This window comes from Balaenoptera ricei, chromosome 4, assembly GCF_028023285.1.
Source record: "Balaenoptera ricei isolate mBalRic1 chromosome 4, mBalRic1.hap2, whole genome shotgun sequence".
Taxonomy (NCBI): Eukaryota; Metazoa; Chordata; class Mammalia; order Artiodactyla; family Balaenopteridae; genus Balaenoptera; species Balaenoptera ricei.
The window spans coordinates 107,728,806-107,748,080 of NC_082642.1; positions in this window are offsets into that span (position 1 = coordinate 107,728,806).

The following is a 19,275-nucleotide window of genomic DNA, read 5'->3' on the forward strand; positions in this document are numbered from 1 at the left end:
ATTTATTCCTTTTATTCCATCATTTTTCTTTTACATATATTAAATTTTTCATAGTACATGTTATGCAAGGTAATAGTAGTAGTTTCTCAACTATTTATAGTAGAGTTATTATATGTATTAGACTTACAAACATTCTTTACTCTGCTGAACATACTGGGCATTACTTCTGAAGAAACAGGATGCTAATTATGGAAACAGAAATTGAAGAAAAGGGAAAGGAATGAAGGGTGAAGAAAGTTTGAAGGAATAGTCCCCAAAATATTTGAGTCAGATGTTCATCTGAAATAGGAGACAAGTTAAAAAGAACAGATAGAAGGACAGAAAACAGTGAGAAGGAATTTAGACAAGATAAAAATATTTTCAATGGCTTCACTTTAATCAGTAAACCAAGGAATGAATTATTTTGCCCCGAGGGTGTGTGTAGAAGCAGCGGCCTGAAGAAAATGAAAATTCAGATGTCTCACTGAGAGGTGCTTCATAGTCTTTTCCCACCAGAATGTCCATTCTCCAATCCTTCCCCAGGACAACTGTCACCCGGTACTGTCTTCTCTGCTCTCCTTTTAGGATGGGACTTTCCAATCCTTGAGTCCTTGAAAGCAAAACAAAACAAAAAACTGCTACCTTTATTTTTAAACTAATTCTCATTCTATTTCTTGCTTTCCTTTGTACCTTTCCTGACTCTGTCATTTTTTTCTCTCATTTTTTCTGTCCTTCTTTGACTTTTCTTCTCTTCACTTTTTCAGAATCATAATATCTGGGACGTTTCTGTGGGGCTTTGTTCAGGTGTAGGATGTGCCAGGGATCTGGCTGCCCCTCTAACAACCTATGAATTCCAGGGATGATTCCGCTCTTATATCTGGTCTGCCTTGCCTTTCTCAATGCTGAGTTGTAGAGAGCTGTAGAAGAGAACCAGAACTGGGATGTGTGTGTATGAGAGAGGCAGTGGGGCAAGGAGCAGACTTGGAGAGTGAAGGCATTGCTACTGCTGGGGCCATGGACCCGAGATGGGCATGCAGTTGTCAGCAGGTGTGGCACATCCTCACAAAGGTGAGAGAAAAGGAGGCTGAAGACTAAAACAAGAAAGGGAAAGAGAGCAGGTGGCAGGGGTAGTAAGAAGAGGTGAAATAATGCATAAAGGATTGACTCACTTAAAAAGCATTTCTTAACTGCTATTTTCGAGGGACTGTGCAATGTGCTTTCACATACATTATCTCACTCATTTCTCACAACAGCCTTGTAAGGTGTATGCTGAGTGTCTTGGGTATGAAATTGTCAATTTAGGTAGCTTGAGCAACTGAAGCTCCAAATCTCTGTGGCTACCTGAGACTAAACGTGAGCATGGATGATTGCACAAAATCTCAGCAGTGACAGAAGGAGGAGGAAATCACTAGGGAAGAGGAGAGGACAGATAAGAGAAAGGTGGGATAATACCACATGTGCAAAATACTGCATTATCATTGAAATAAATGCTTTAAATATATTAAAACATATTGTTAAAAAGACTAAGCTGTCTCCTTCTATGGATCTAAATATACAGTGAAATTATATAGCTTTATTTACTTATAGATTGGCTACTAACCAAGATGGCCTAATGTTTTCCTCAGCTTGACTATACTTTAGACAAGTTTTGTCCTAACTATAGGCCCCGACCTTCTTTTACTTAGAGCATTTACTTTAGAAAATTTGTAATTATAAGTTCTTCCTCTGTCCCTTTAAGATATAAATCTTGTCCAAGCCTCTTGCCAGTTTTACAACCCAGGAATGTTTTTCTCAAGGACCTGGGAACCATCCTTTGAAATGTCATCTTCAAGAAAGATAGCACCTGTATCTCCCAGTCTCAGTGGGAGGGTAGGAGTCTAATTTCAATGAGTGCCAATTAGCGAACACAGGTGGTCTAATCAGATTGACCACAGCCCCGTAATGTCCTCCAGAACTTGTCACTAGCTCTCGCCAGCACTTAAAACCTCTCCTGCCTTTTGTTCCAGAGGAGATGAGTTCCTCTCTCCCTTATTGCTGTCCTCTTGAACCCTATTGCAATAATCTCTAATAAAGTCTTCCTTTCATGTTTAACTCCATCAGGTGCAATTTTCCTCTGATAGTTCTAACCCTAAGTGAGTGTCCATTTGTAAGACTAAGTACACAGTATTCTGCATCTATCAAAACAAACTTCAATAAAATAAATGACCGTAGATCTGTAATAATTCAGGTATTGCCCCCTCTAGAGATAAAGGGTGGTTCAGATCATCTTTGAGGTCAGGACATCTTTTGACCTTTGAAATTTAACCTCACAGGTGGTGAAAAGGAAGTGTTCATTCAATGGGCAAAAAGCACAATTTCAGACGGGTGTAGTATATATTTTAAGAAAAAAAATGTGATGAAGGAAAACACCATCAGGTGAAATTTAATACTACACACACAGACACACACACACACACATTGTGTAATCTAGTAGGCAATATAATTAACTGAACGCTGAACTAAATACAAATGAAATGTATTTTGTAAGATTATTTTCTTATGTCTTTTTATTTTTTAATTTATTTATTTATTTATTTATTTATTTATTTATTTTTGGCTGCGTTGGGTCTTCGTTGCTGTGCGTGGGCTTTCTTTTTTTAGTTGCGGTGAGCGGGGGCTACTCTTCATTGCAGTGCGCGGGCCTCTCATTGCGGTGGCCTCTCTCTTCGCGGAGCACCGGCTCTAGGGCGCGGGCTCTAGAGCCCAGGCTCAGTAGTTGTGGCGCACGGGCCTAGCTGCTCTGCAGCATGTGGGATCTTCTTGAACCAGGGCTCGAACCAGTGTCCCCTGCATTGGCAGGCGGATTCCTAACCACTGTGCCACCAGGGAAGCCCTCTTATGTCTCTTGATATAAAGTCGGTAAAAAATTTCCAAAGTTAATTTCTATAAAAGTTATCATATAGGGGCCAAGATACCTAGCACCTGGTTCTCTGAGAGTCTTGTCTAGTCTGTAATTTAGCCTATCTAGAAAAATAAATGAAATACAAATTCTTAAAAATATGAGATTCCACAAGTCGAGGTTTTTGTGACAATTGGGCTGTAAAAAGAGTCAAGTTATATTCTTGGGCAAATTTCTATGACTGCTAGGTTTAAGACAATTATGTTCTAGGCAAGATGAAAAGAAACTTATTTTGATCTTAAATTATTGTTATTGCAAAGAAAAAATACTTTTTCTCTGATGATAATATATATTAATTTTTAAAACTTGAAAAATAAATAAAGCACAAAATAAAAATTATCCACAATTCTATTTATCTTAGAAGAGATGGAAATATAGAGATTAAAAATAGTATTACTATTTTGGCTATGTGCATCCTATATAAAACTCTCATACTATTTTGAGAGATAGGATAGCACAGTACTTAGAGGTTAGAGTGCCAGAGTTCAAATGCTAAATCTGTCCTTTACATCTTGTAAGACCTTGGGTAAATATTTCAACTCTTGGATCTGCCTTAGTTAGTTTATTTTTAGTTTAGCTTAGTTTTTTTTCCCCATATGTCTCATTTTTGCCTTATGATTTTAATCCTTTCTTTTTATGTCTCTGATTATTTTAACATACTTGTTTCAGTGTCCTTAATTTTATTCCATTATTGCATTTCTTAAAATTTGGGTTCTCCAGGTGGTTGTTTCTGTCAAGTCTCAAAGTCATTTGTTTCCTTGTGTTGTTATGACTTTTCCTGTGAATACGGATTTAGCATGCCTTCCTCCAGGGCTGTTCAACCTGCTCTGGGTTGTAGAGACACACCTATGAAGAAGTTTTATTTTCCTTTGCTGGGAAATATGCATTTTACCCATTTTATGTCATGGGGTTTCCATCTGAGTACTGTAATTTCAGATCCAATATCCACAGATGGTGTAGGTTTGGGCTTGATTTCTTGTACAAGATTCTTTCTTCCAACCATGGCTCCTGATGAACAGCTTAGCCTCTTTGCCATTTTCTATAGCCAGTGAATGGAGTTGCCTCATTCCTATTTCATGCACTGACAGCCAGTTGTGGTTCGTGGGTTTATGCAGAAAGCTTGCATCCAACTCTCCACTGTGTACAGGCCTGAGGGTTCATCTCCTCACATAGTGAAGCATTAATATCCAGTCCTACAAGGGTGTCTCATCTTCAGTAATCCCAGGTTTCTTTCAGTTTCAGTTCTACTCACCTCTGTAACTTCGAGTTCTTTTTTTTCTTACGTATGGAAATTTTCCTTTCTTTTATATGGTTATACTTTGTCCAGCATCTTCATTTGCTTGGTGGAATTGGCCAGGGTGAAGGTGAGATGGGGAGTGGACTTTACACTATAACCGAATACACTATTTTGGCTAAAAACCAATTTAGCCTATCTAAGACTCCATTTTCCCATTATATCTTTATCAGAAAAGTTTTGCTTTTGATAACTCAATGAGATAATACATGCAAAGTTCCGGTGCCTGGTACATGGAAAGTGCCTAATAAATATTAACTAGTATTATCACTAGCTAACCTACATTTAAAATTTTATATAGAAATATAATGTATTGATAGATTATTATATACTAATAATAGATTATTATATATCAATATATTATCAATAATATAAATTTATATAAGTATAAAGTATATACAAACATATATTTAAACACTGGGACTTACTATGTGCCAGAAAGTTTTCTAAGAACTTTATAAATGCTAACTTATTTATTTCTTACAACGACCCTATGAAGTACAATTATTATCCCTATCTTACAGGCGAGGAGACTGAGGCACTGCGATCTTAAGCAAATTACCCGAAGTCACACAACTAGTCAGTGGAGAAGCTGTATTTTAACATATGTGATCTGGCTCCAAAGTCAGTTCTATCGCCTGTGCCATACTGCCTTTTTAATGTTTATCTGTACGATTTTTTATCCATAATATTGAGTCTTCTCCAACAATATTTTTACAGTAAGCAATGTTTTCTGATAGAGATTAGATATCAGGGTTTCTTATAGCAATTCTATATTTGGAAGAATCAAAACCACATAAAAGAATGCAGAAGAACTCATGTGATGGGCTTCTTTCTCTGTTGTGGCTTTTTAATGAATCCAGGTAAAGCTGAAGCAATATCAAGGTGCTTAGAATGGTTTTCTTAAAAAAAAAAAAAAAAAAAGAAAACAAAACGTTAGAATAGATACTTCACAAAGGACGATATATAAAATCACATAAAAAGTGTGCACGATCGTGGTTCATTGTATCAGTTATCAGTATATTGTCACTCAGCTCGAAATTCCCCCTTCAATCTGTGCCCTGTGATAATAGGGTTCCTTTAAGCCCTTCTTCGTTAAAGCACAATGTTAAGCTTTCTCAGTAGAAGGTGCTAGAGGAGCATCACAGCAAGAAAGGGCTCTCTTGCAGTTTCCAGGTACTACGAGGAGGGTGGGCGGTGTGGCTGGGAGGACGTGCAGCGGCTCTGCTGCAGACAGAGACACCAGCACCCCAAAAACCTCCTACTGCCACAAGCAACCTGATTTCCCTTGCAGGCACCAGCGTGGCCCCTCTGAGACCCAGAGGGTCCCACCTGGCTGATGCTGTCTCAGCATGTATAGCCTGGGACCTGGAGGACTCCTACCCCATCTGAACAGCAGCGTTCCAGTTGCTAATGAACTAGTCCCCAGCAGCACACCAGAGGGCTGCTTTGTGCTGGCCCAGTTTGGCAGATAAGCTTTAGCCTGGAAAAACCAGGGAATTTTTCACCATCCAGTGAGCTAAACTGTAACTTCTCCAACAAGGTCTGAACCTCAGCCTTGAGGAGGAAGTACCCTTCTAAGTATGTCCTTCCTTGGATACGCTCTCTCAGTCCTAGGGTATGTACAGCATTTTCTTATCTGTTATAGTTATTCTTTTATCATAGCTTGATAATTCTTTATATTAAACTTCTGTTTGATCCACTGTGTGGTTTCTATTCCCTGTTTGGACCCAGATTAGTTCAGTCACTGGACCGTGCAAATTAAAACCACAAAGATACAATTACATATACACTTGAATGGATAAATTTCTTTTTTAAAAAATTGAACAATGTCAAATGTTGGTGAGGATGTAGGGTGCCTGGAACTCTCATTCATTGTTCGTGGGAGTATAAAATATTACTAGCACTTTGGAAAAAATCCTTGAAGTTTCTTATAACACTAAACCGACACCTATCCTATGATTTGTCAGTTTCACTCCAAGAAAAATAAAAATGTATGTCCACAGAAAGGCTTGTGTAGGAATGTTCTGAGAAACTGTATTCATAATGGCGCAAATCTGAAAGCAAACCAAACGTCCAGCAAATAGGTACATGAATAAACAGACTATGGTATATTCATACGATGAAATACTACTCAGTGATAAAAGGAAAGAATAAAAACTACTTATATGCAACAACGTGAATGAATCTCAGGAGTATACTGAGTGAAAGAAGCCTTAAATAAAATGTTCATACTATATAGTTCCATTTTTATGACGTTCTAGAGCCAATAGCCTAATGTTTGGTGGAAAAAGTAAAAAACAGTGATAGTCCCTGGGAGGAGTGGGGATTAACTGGGGAGGAGCATGAAGTAAATTTCTGGGGTGATGGTAATATTCTACCTCTTGGTATTCTATATCAAAGTACTAAGAGTGTATCTTTTAAAAAATGGGGGTTTAGGTTAATACAGGTTATGTATTTGTCAGAACTCATTTAATGGTACTGTTAAGATTTGTGCATTTCATAGTACCACATTGAACCTAAAAAATTTTAAACAAATAATAATATATATGCTGAAGTATTTAGATGGGAAGTATAGTGGTGTCTGCAATTTATTTTGAAATGCATTCAAAATATAGATGAATTGATGGATGCATAGAGGGGTGGATAGGTGAAAAGATATACAATAAAGCAAATCTAGAAAAATGTTAATTGTGGACTCTTTGGTGATTGGGATACAGGTGTTCACTTAATTTATTTTTTCAATTTTACTGTGTTTTTGAAAAATTTTACACGAAAGTAATTGGAAATAAAACTGGAGGTAGTCAAAACCATCTTAGATTTTGTCTCTTAAGACTGCTCAAACCATTCCCTGGCTTGCTATGATAACAAAGTGCGAGTTTTGAACGTGTATTGAGAGCTGAGGGTCTGTGTTGAGCTTGTGCAGGCTCACTCATAATATAGGTATTTTTCCAGTGCTAAAGACTGAGGAAAACTGACTGGCTTGAATTTACTATTATAGCACCTCTCCTTTCTTGCAATTTATCATGGTCTGTGTAATGGCCTAGAGTGTCTTTGTTTTATGTGATGAAGGCATGTGTGCTTTTATGAAGGTATATATTTGTATTCTATAACAGTTAAAGACTTAGCTTGACTTTAGACCATACCACCTGGAACTAAGGTATAAATGTTTTTTATCTATTGGCTTTTCATTTCATCTGTGTACATCTTGATTACGTTGTAAATTCCTCAATGTAGGATCAATCTTCTATTTATTTTGCCCTCTTTACCCAGATAATATTGTATACTGCCATAGACACAGGGGATACTTAAATGATGATGGTGTCAATTATGTAGATCTTTAAAACCTTTTTGAAATATCCATGTAAGGCCAGGACTCTCACCAAATAATACTTAGTTCACACAGAGTCAGTAGTACAACTAAAAATAGGTAGTTCACTCAAATACACAATCTTTGATCTTTAAAAAAAAATTCTGTACTGTAGAAAGTGCCGAATAGCTTTCACATTAGGAACTGATTTTATTTTTATGCAGGAGAAAGAAGAATTAGCAGCTACTATGTCCATTTTGGACATAAGGTCCCCCTACACTCCCAATATATCTACCATAAGCATGCCAATGAAGGGTAATAACCTCTGGGGAAACAAGCATCTACTTACCTGTAAGCCATGGACAACAGAAGTCAGATGAGATTGCAGGTCTTAAGTGGTCATAGAAGAGAGAAAAGTATATGTGGACTCATTGCCCTAAAGTATTAGTATTCTCTTAAACATGTGTTTATCTTTCAAATTGCCAGGGTAAATGCTCAAAATAAAGAAAATAGGAGACACGATTATATATGAGTATGATAGGTTATAAATCAACTTTCCAAGTAACAGTAATACTGTCTATCTTCTATATAAACTGTTAAAATGAAAAGAAATTGTTTTACCAATAGGTAAAAACGACAATTGAATGTCACACATTTCTTCAAAAGTCAGTAGGCCATGGATATACTTGAAGACCGCAAAGCATGCCAAAAGTATGAATCAGAAAAACACCAGGGCACTTACCAAGAGCCATCATGTTATTGCAAGCAACAAGAATCGAAAAGAGTGAGGTTAGCTATCTTCAGGAAGTTTTCTGAGAAGGAGTCAGTTCTGTACCAAGATTTATAGACATTTATAGACATTACCTTTGAGATTAATGAAGCTGGCTATTAGGCAACAGGAAATGACCAACAGAAAAGACAATCACTGAAAAATCCTATAATGTGTGACATGTGATGAAAATATGCTGAAATGACAGATATATATGAAATCTAGAAAATGATAGTGGAGGCAGCTGGAGGGAATAAAAACTTGTTAATATTTTACCAAACATTAATATATTATCTAAAATATATAAAAAGTGGTAAGCAGTCTGGTCTCTAGAAACTCAAAATTACCCATCTATTTTAACTTAACTCAAATTAAGTATTCATTAGGACTGCAAGCATCTTTTTCTCTCATGACATATTGACCAGAAAACATTGTAACTATTAACCTGATTTTTCAGGTATGGTGATACTGAGGAGGTAAACTTGGTAGGAAATATGAATATTCCAGTCCACTATAAGATTTACCTTTAGTTTCAAATTAATCAAATTTCTAGTCCCAAACAGTCTAAGTTTGTACATTCCATGGCTATAATTTAAAATTTACATAACCCCTGAATCAAAAGATATTAAATTTTCAGACTTGTGGCATGTTGTAACTGAGTTATAGCTGGCATTTACACAAGTGTCTTGTGTTTATTTCTGAGCTTCCCAAACAAATCAGTAACACAAATGCCTATTTGTTGGGTTTAATTTAATATTTATGCCAATTCCAATCATCCCCTAAAACACATATTTTCACCTAAACCCTTTTATGAGTATGAACACACCCATATAATTTTAATTTCCTAGCAAATAAACATCTCCCTACCAATTATTTCAAATCATTTTCTACCATTGCCTAAACTCTGTAGTAAAATTTTTGCTGCGAGTGTAACCATAAGTTTTTACTAAAAATACTAATCATACTAAGAGAGAGTGATGGGATATTCTTCCCCCAAAGCCTTCTTCTCTACAATTTAAGGTACAACGGGGTTTGTTAGTCTTCCTCTCTTGTAAGTTTTGGTACTTCTTCAGCAATGAGATGAATATAATGTCTAATATCTATTGATGGTTACACATTTGACTACTTGCTTTTAACATATCAATCGTAAGCCAGGGTCCAGAACTAAGTAGATTTTTATTTTTAGGCTCTGGCCTTGGTCTACCTATGACATGTCTGCTAGTTAAGAGACAGTAATGAAGGCTATTTAGCCCACATTGCTTCAGGAAATAGGTTTAGCACTCTATAAATCCTACGTTTTACCTTATTTATACCAGTCACACATGCATCCTTTATTCTGTTCATCTACTTGGAGTCTAATTTAATTTACTGAAGAGTGTGCATTATTCACTCAACCTTAACATGGATTTGATTCAGCTGTAACTATTGTAAGCTAATTGTGCTGTGTTGGATTTGAAGCGGATAATGATGTACAGTGACAGGTTTAACAAATTTTTGATTACCACATTCAATTATTTCGGTGCATCCTACTTATCAGTGAGCCAAACACTTAATTCATTTAAGGTTTTGACAAAGAATATGGGATGAGATGATTCACTCGGGAGACTCCCAGGACAGGTCTTGCTCAATAGATGTTATTAAACAACTCCCTCTATGTAGTTTCAGAGGTTGATTTTAGAGTCTAGTTGTGTTGTAGGAAATGTACTGCTTATTTGCCACGTGTTCCTGTCTGGAAATAGATTATTCAGCATGCTGAGATTTGCGTTAATGTGTATGTCAGCAAGTTAATGTTTGTGGCTTATGAATTCATAAGTAAAAATGAAGTTATTTTCATTTTTGATCAGTGATAATATGAGTAATTTATTATCAGTGATAATATGAATAAATTATTATTTGTTTTATAATTGACTCATTTCTGAGTCTACTTTTATCAATACTATCCTGTTAAAAAGAACAAGGGTTTTAAAAATAAAGTGAAGATCACCTATTTCAATTATATATCTGTAATTCTCCATAGATGAGGTTAACTAACAGGAAAATTTACTTAGAAAATTTCACTCTTTGAGCCAATAGTAAACAAAAGAATATTCAGTAAAAGATCATTTTAAGGCTTGTCTATAGAAGAAATAAAGTTCATCTTATTCTTATCAACCTAAAGGTTGATGAGAATCTGGAAGAAGATTCTTAAGGTAGAAAAACAAGAACAGTGGACGGTGACAGTTTGTTTGAAACAAATTAATCCATATATCAAATAGAGGATCATTACCCCTTACAAAACAAGCTATAATGATATCTGCACTGGTTAGGGTCTCTTCTTTCTTTTAACCTTCTTTATCAAGAAGGAGGTATTTGAGTCATACTGACATTCATTACTACGTTTATCTTGGTTTTTATATTGCTGAATAATCAGATGTGGTGTTGAAGGGCTACTTCTCAGGTTTTGTGTGGGAAACCTGGTTCATTATTGGATACATGTATCCAGCAGGACAGTGATTAAAAGTAATGCATAATAGGTCCAGAAGTCTCTCTGTATACATATTTGCTAAAGGCAATTTTATTTCTTTATTTATTTAATTGAAGTATCAGAGTTGATTTACAGTGTTGTGTTAAAAGGTGAGGACATGGGGTGGGAGGGCAAAGCTGGGGCTAAGTGAGAGTAGCATCGACATATATACACTACCAAATGTAAAATAGTTGGCCGGTGGGAAGCAGCAGCATAGCGCAGGGAGATCAGCTCGGTGCTTTGCGATGACCTAGAGGGGTGGGATAGGGAGGGTGGGAGGGAGATGCAAGAGGGAGGGGATATGGGGACATGTGTATGCATATGGCTGATTCGCTTTGTTGTGCAACAGAAACTAACACAGTATTGTGAAACAATTATACTCCAATAAAGGTCTATTAAAAAAAGTAAAAAATAAAAAAAAATAAAATCAACCCTACATTGGCCAGAGTGTAATGATTTATGTTACTTGAAAGTACTGACGTATCCTAGAGGAACATGTAACCGATATTGTAATTAGTAATACAGTGTTTATGTCATATTAGTGATGCATATTTTACTAGATTATTTATTAGTTTGTTCTAAGGTTGTCCTTCTTCAAAGGTCTACACCCAACCTAGATTTCAGAGCTGCTTATTTGCAAGACTGATGCATTTGTATTCTTCTAGGGAAAGTATGATTTAAAACTAATATTATGCTCTAGAGATTTGTAATTTAATGTTGTAATTTAAGATCTAGTTCTGATCCAGACTTTTGGGATCATTCTCTACAGTGGGCATCACCTCTAGCTGCTATACCTGTTGACTTTTTAATAGCTCACACATGCCCTCTTTTGACTGACACAGGAGTATACAGATGGCTCCTGTGCCTCAAGTTGAGCCCAACTCTGTGGTGCAGTTCATGCCCTCTAAGTCCTCACAGGACTGGGCTGTTATTTGTCTCTAGGACAGACCGCGTCTATGCTTAGCTTTTTCTCTTGCCCTATTCTGCTTGCCTCGTTCCACTTCTCCTGAGAACGCAACTCCAATAAATCACTTTCACAAGAACCTCCATTTTATGCTGTGCTTCTAGGGAACCCAACCTGGGACACTTCAGATAAGATACACAGTTTAAGAGTTAGTCATTCAGATGGACTTCATAACGTTCATCATATGTATTTGGTGATTTATGTATTGGCAGAAGGAATGAACAGAGTATTTTGCACATTATTCTCCATAGTCCTCTGGGATCCAGATTCTATGAGTGTTAGTAAAATCTTTCCTTAATATAAGCATGAAAATGTGTCCAAAATGTTATGTGTACCTTTACGTTTAAAATGGTGATTTGAGGAACTCTCTCATATAATAAGCCATTTTGACCAGTGTAGGCTGTAGACAATAGTGAAAAAAATGGACGTCAGAGGCCTTGAAGTTGATTCCTTATCCTGTGGTTTTCTTGATGAGAACTTTGGGTATCTAACTTCTTTTTGGTTTATGTAACTCACCAGACAAATTGCCAGTGGTAATAAATAGCTGAAATTCACTCTGGAGACACTATATATTGACCATTATTTAAATACTCACTCATGAGATTATTTTGACAACTCTTTGGACATAATTATCTTCAATCATAGAGATAAAGAAACTGAGGGTCTAACTCTTTAAATACTTATCACAGTGTCATAAATCTTATAAGTGACAAAATAGGAATTCAAACACAGATTTATTGGATTTCTTAGCCTAGGCATTCCCCGCCGTAACACCTCACCTGTTGTCTGTATGTTCTAAGTGTCCTGAGAGGGCAATTAACCTAATGGAGGTGTTGTTGTAATAGACGTTGGCTGGGACAGGAGGACGGATGGGAGCAATAATTAGCTTGCTTTCTTAGTTCCTTGTTTTCCACATTCTCTTTTGACTCTCTGCTGAAATAAATGTTTTTCGCTATAGCTGAACAGTGTTTGCAAAATTTTCATTAGTAATTATAGTAATTTTTTATTGTTCTTATAATCAATTACCACAAAATGAGTGCCTAAAACAGCACAAATTTATTATCCTACAATTTTATAGGTTAGAAGTCTGATACTGGTCTTACTGGGCTAAAATCTGTGTTCACAGGGCTGAGTTTTTCTCTGGAGGGTTTAAGAGAGAATTGGTTTGCTTGCCTTTTCCAGCTTTTAGAGGCCACACACATTCTTTGGCTGGTGCCCTCCCCCCCTTCCTTCAGGTTCAAAGCCAAGGCGTTATATCCCTCTGACTCTTCTTTTTCATGTCTCTTTCTCTAACCCCAGCCAAAAAGATTCCTGTTTTCAGTGACCCATGTGATCAGATTGATTACCACCCTGATAGTGCAGAATAATATCCCCATCTCATGGTCCTTTGCCTTAATTGCATCTGTAAAGTCCCATTTGCCATGAACAGTAATATAGTCAAAGGTTCCAGGGATTATGGCATGGGCATCTTTGGGAGGAGGGCATTATTCTGCACAGCAATAGAAATTCATTCATAATTTTCATCAGTATATTTTTTCAACATGATGAGATACCTGATTTTTAGAGGGATTTTTTTTTTTTTTAATCTAATTTTTTCCTAGTGTTTCCTATTCTACTCCTACCTCTACCTGGCAGGTATTGGGAACAGCAATTATGACAGTCCCAAGCTTGGTTATGATGCCATCCAGTAGAATGTTCTGTCGTCTTTCCCAGGACAAAGTCCCTTAAGGAAGTAGAGCCCAAGGGAAGAACCAGTGAAACAACGTGTGATGAGACTAGAGTCCTCTCTATCCACAGATGCTCAACTCCCATATATAAAATGATGAAGTACAATGAATACAGTCGGCCCTCTGTAGGTTCTAATAGTACTATTCCATCTGAGGTTGGTTGAATTTGGGGAGGTGGAACCCATGGATAGAAGGCCAACTGTAAGGGATTCCCTGGTAGGATTGTAATTGTAATTGGACTCCCCAATTTTTAAAATCTGTAAATTTTTAAAAAAATTTTACAGATGAGAAAATTGTTAGAGAGGTCAAAACACTTGGAATCTCAGCCCCTTGAATGCAGGTGAGAACTGTGAATATAATGGGACATTGTTCCCATAATTAGGTTACCGTGCCTGGCAAAGGGGAAAGTATTTAGCTTGTAAGTAAGTAAGTTGTAAGTAAGGTCCCTAATTGGCTGGCTCCAAGTTAATCAAAAGGAGATTATCATGGTAGGGCCTGACCTAATGAGTTGAGCTCTTTTAAAAAGGATTTAGAAGTCAGAGATGTTCAAAGAAGTCAGGGAGAGAGAAGAAGTAGCAGCTGCACTCGTTTGTTCTGAAGAAACAAACCAGCCAAATCAGCCTAATCTAAAAAATTAGATAAAGAAAAAAAAATCCCTCTAAAAATCAGAAACAAATCATGGAAGCGCTATGTGACAGGAAATGAGAGCAGCCTCTGATTGCAGAAGGCCTCAGTCTCCCAACTGCAGGAACTGAATTCCACTAACAGCAGGTGAGCCTGGAAGATCCTGAGCCCCAGATGAGATTGCAGCCCTAGCTAATACCTTGACTTCCTCTGGGGAGACCCTGAGCAGGGGACCCCTTTCACCTGAGTCCAGACTGCTGCTGCATGGAACCCGTGAGATAATAAATTTGCATTAAGCCACTAAGTTTGTGGTGATTTATTATACAGCAATAAAAAACGAATGCAATATCCAATATTTATTTATCTCTTTTAATGTACCAGGACATCTATGGAATACCCATCTCTGTGCAATGGATAATACATAGATAATTTTATTTAATACAACAGGCTTATGAAGCAAGATCTATTATTTTTCAAATTTTACAGATGAGAAAATTAAGTGTTAGAGAGGTCAAAACACTTGGTGCAGGTCACAGAGCTGGTTGATGAAGGAACTGGGATTTGTACTTGAGCTTTAATCACTTTGCTAGACTGTGTTCTTTAATGTGAAACATTCCATAGAATAATGCAAGTCAATATTGTCCTGATTACCACCTTTTCAACTACTCTTTATCTTGTACATGTCCAACAAAATATGATAAATACTATAGAATAAGCAGCCTTTGATGAAATCCATTTTTTTAGATGATTTCATGTGAAGATCTTTTTACGAATACTTCACCAATTATAGAAGAAAGTCTTCTGAAAATAAATCCTTTTTAAAAGGTTACTTAATTGCTATTTCACCTAGAAGAAGAACAATCTATTTCCATCTATCAGGTGGTAATGAGAAGTCATTATCTTGCACTCTTCTTTAATTAACATCAATCCTGATTAGTCAGAATAAATTAGGCTCTTTGTCTTTATCCATAGTGGTAATTCTTCTGGTACAGGAGCCATTCAATTATGTGTTATCATGTGTTATCACTCACAAAAGATGTCAGTATAATTATATTACTGTATTTCAAATTTTACTTTTAAACATATTTCAATGTTAAAATGTAAGATTTTTATTTCCTTTTTTCCCCTTCAGATATGGGGAAGTAATGTTCTATAATTTTTTTCATATTAAAAACAAACTACTCAAAGTTTAATAAGGCTCAGGGATTTTAATAGCTATTATTCATCATAATATGCATTGGACACAATAGTAAAAATATCAGAGGTATTAACGGACTGTTACTGCAAATTGGAGGGGGTTGAAGTGAAGGACAGAATTATTCTGACTATAATTTGGAACAGATTTTGAAGATTCAAATCGATAGTTTGGCATATCTACATGGAAACTATGGCCATCATTTAAAACATTATTCTCCATTCCTTTTTTAGGGTTTTATGTATGCATTGATTTAGCCACTGTTTTGTTGGCTTTAGGATTAAAATGACACCTCCTCCCACTGATCACTAAAAACTAAGTGATGTAAATACAACTTTAATTTTTTTTGGATGGGATGGAAGTGGGTATACAGGTCCTGCGTTACCTAAGATGGAAATAATTATTGGCTGCCACCCAGATAAGCTAGAATGAGAACAAACATCATGCCCCTCCAACCTCATCATAGAAGTACAATTTTCTGGCTTAGGAATCTATCAGTTTGAATTGACTAGCTAGCTACTCTATCAGTTTGAACAAAAATGAAATTGTACCATATCTAACAATGCATTAAAGAGAAAACTTTATTCTCTAGACCTATCTAGAAAACCCTTTTGAGATCAGAACTGGAACAGGGGGAATTTCCAGACCTATACAGCAGATATCAGGGTAAAGGCAATGCTGATTTGCTGCTCTGGCAGCATCTATAAATCATACTTCTTAGTGTGGCTGCACCTTTCTTTCTACACTTCCTTTGCTTTCACATTGTCATCAGTTCAGCATCTCTACAGTGCCTTATCAACCAAAACATCCACTCTTCCTTTCTTTTTTTAACTACAGAAATATACCTGAAGTTATTTTTTCTCTAAGAATTTTAGGTTGTGCTCTTTTCTGTGGCATTTATTTGGTATTTTTAAGGTTAACCAATCATGCTGAAACATAAATGAAAGCAAAACAGTCTTCGTCTTTCTTGAGCCAACAATGTTACAGATCATAGACTTTGCCCAGGAGAAACTAGGTTCTTTATTTGCAACTAAAATGATTTTTATTGGGATCATTTTCTGTTTCCATTATTTGACATGGCCATCTGACAAAAAGAAACTTATTGTTTGGGCATAGCAACATTATTAAAGATAAAGCAATCTTAAATATTGTCTTCTCTGTTCTAATAGAGGTGACTTAGAAATAAAATCAGGGAGGGGAAGGGAAGAATGCCTTTGTGGATTTTGCATCCTTCTACTAATAAATTGTTAATTCTTCTATTAACATAGAGAAGAAAATATCAGCGCTATTGTAGAAATTTGAATATCAGGAGTAAAAAAGACCATGTATTTAAAAACAAAACTTACATTACAGTGTAAAGCTTGAATCACTAATTTATTATCTTTGATAAGCAATTCAGTATAATGACCATTTGAAATTTAGAAATTCAGTTCTTTTAAATAAAACCAAGGTTTGGTGGGCACATGCTTTGTACTTTGTGAACTGAGTGATTACAGTTTAAATGGGCAAAATGGGTTATATATGACAAACATATTTTTTAAATTTCAAAATAATTTTGGAAGTAATCATAGGAGACCCAAAAGGAAATTTCACTTGTTTATGTAATAGTTTCTAAACAAATGAGCCTACTTCCTGCAAGCCTGAGGGTCTCACTCACCATTCAGTCCATATTTGCTCAGTTGAAACAGGCATATTTAAAAGGGTATGGATTTATTTTTCACAATCCTGTAACCCTAGTCCCTAGTAAAACACCTGAGACGTTAATAATAAATTCTGACAATATTTTTTCCAAACAAGTAAATGTGGCTGTTTCTTCTGAATTCCATTTTAACTTTGAGCACAATGTGTTATTTTTCAGCCTGATTTTGAGTCTTCCTAAAATTACAAGGTGTGTTAAAAGCAATGTCCAGATGGCAGGAATTAGAAAACATGTGTTAATCTTGGAGACTGCTAATGAAGAAATCTTTATAAACTCATAAATCAGTGCTTTATAAAAGTGTTGTCTGAATACCATCTGCATTGAAATCACTTGCATTACTGGACCATGCTGGGACTGTTGTCTCAGAATATCTAGGTGTAGGGCTTAAGAACCAATAGTTTTTCCCAAGGTCACCAAGTGAAAGTTTTGTACTGTAAGGCTTTGCTACTCAAAGTGTGGTCTGTGGATAAGCGGCATCTACAGCACCTGGGAGCTTGCTGCAAATGTATAAGTCTCAGACCCTACGCCAGAGCTGCTGCCTCAGAATCTGCATCTTAACAAGGTCCCCAGCGAATTTAATCACGCTTGAGAACTCGGGAATCTGAAGTTTCAGAATCACCATTGCCATCTTAAATTATAAGTTGACTTACATGCTCAAGGATCCATTTATCAGTTTCTACTATCAGAACATACTCTCACTATTTCCTGCTGTAGCTGGAAAAAAAAAAATCACCTATTGTTCAACCTTGCACCCATGAACATGTGAGATGATGTTATAATTGTCTTTCTCACTGGGCTGTGGGTTCCAAGTGGACGACAATAGTATCTTGCCACATTTTACCTCCAACATCTAATGCTTACACAGAGTAAGTACTTAAATGTTTAGTGAATAAATGGAAACTATCCTCAGATTGGGGGAGGTATGCATTTCAAAAGAGAGAGAAAACTACTTTTATTAAGGTAATGACTGCAATTCTGATTTTTTACCTTGTTCCCTGTTGATGCATAAATTGGCTCTAATGGGAAAGTTACACCTATTTTTGTGAACTTCATGTCTAACCACATCTCTAACCACCAAGTTTCCCAGGCTCAGACACCACAAATTCACTCCAATTGGTTTTCCACCTCTCCTTACAGAGCTAACACACCATTATATTGAGCCAGTTCTTGATTTTCTGTGACTTTCAAGTCACCACCCCGAACCCTTCAATTCTCAATAGCCATAATTCTAATGTCCTAGTAAGATACTAGTAACCATGAATATAGGGGAGGGAGAGACCAGAGTGATAATAAGTGGCCACAGGCTGGGAGAAGCAGGGCGTCAACAAAACTCTGCTACTTAGAGGCCTTTTCTCATTTTCAGTGTGAAGGTCATGGTCCAGGTAACTGTACGAGAAATCTGAGCTTTGAATAATTGATGTGTATTATTTTGCAACTATATCAATCAATCTTTCTGATGCTCTTATTTATATTGCCTTACAATGTATCACCACAGATAAACTGTGCCTTTCTAAAAATCAAATCCAGTCAGTTCTCATTATTTATGATACTTAAACGTTCTGTAAAGTTACCACAAATATTGAATTAGGAGATACTGAACAATTGCTCACAGGAAATGCAGGATTAGGTTCCTGGGAACCTTTGTTCACAACATTTTCATCACAACATCAATATATAACCTTGTTTTATGTGCTTTTTCTGCTTAAAAACTCCTTATTTAATATATACTGTTGATTCATTAAGATTGATTTCAGGGCCAATAATGCTATAACTCATGCTTGAATGAAGCTTACCCAACACAGGTACTTTTTCCATAAGGCACATCACAGCCTTCTTGCACTTAGAAACACTAGACAGCACTTCAGCACTACACTTGGGGGCCATTATAAACAGCAAAATCACCTACAAAAAGCATAAAAATGTGAAAAACATGGCAAAATAAACCTTCAAAAGGACACTCTGCAAGACCTGTAATAATAAGGCAGAGGTTGCCTTTAGTGGGATGTGCATGTCAGGTGGCCCAAAATTTTCACTGCTTTGCGTATCCAGGAATAAATTTTAGCAAGTAAACCAACTAAAAAATATGGAATTTGCAAATAATGTGAATCAACTATACCATGTTTTGGTGTTCAGGGACTTTCCTTACTGTTAAATACAATCTATAGAGAGATACATATTGAATTATATGAAGTGAGTCTATCTTTTTCATGGATGGAGAAGTCTTTAAAATAAGCCTATGATTGACAAGTGAGGATTAGGCGATGAGAGTTTAT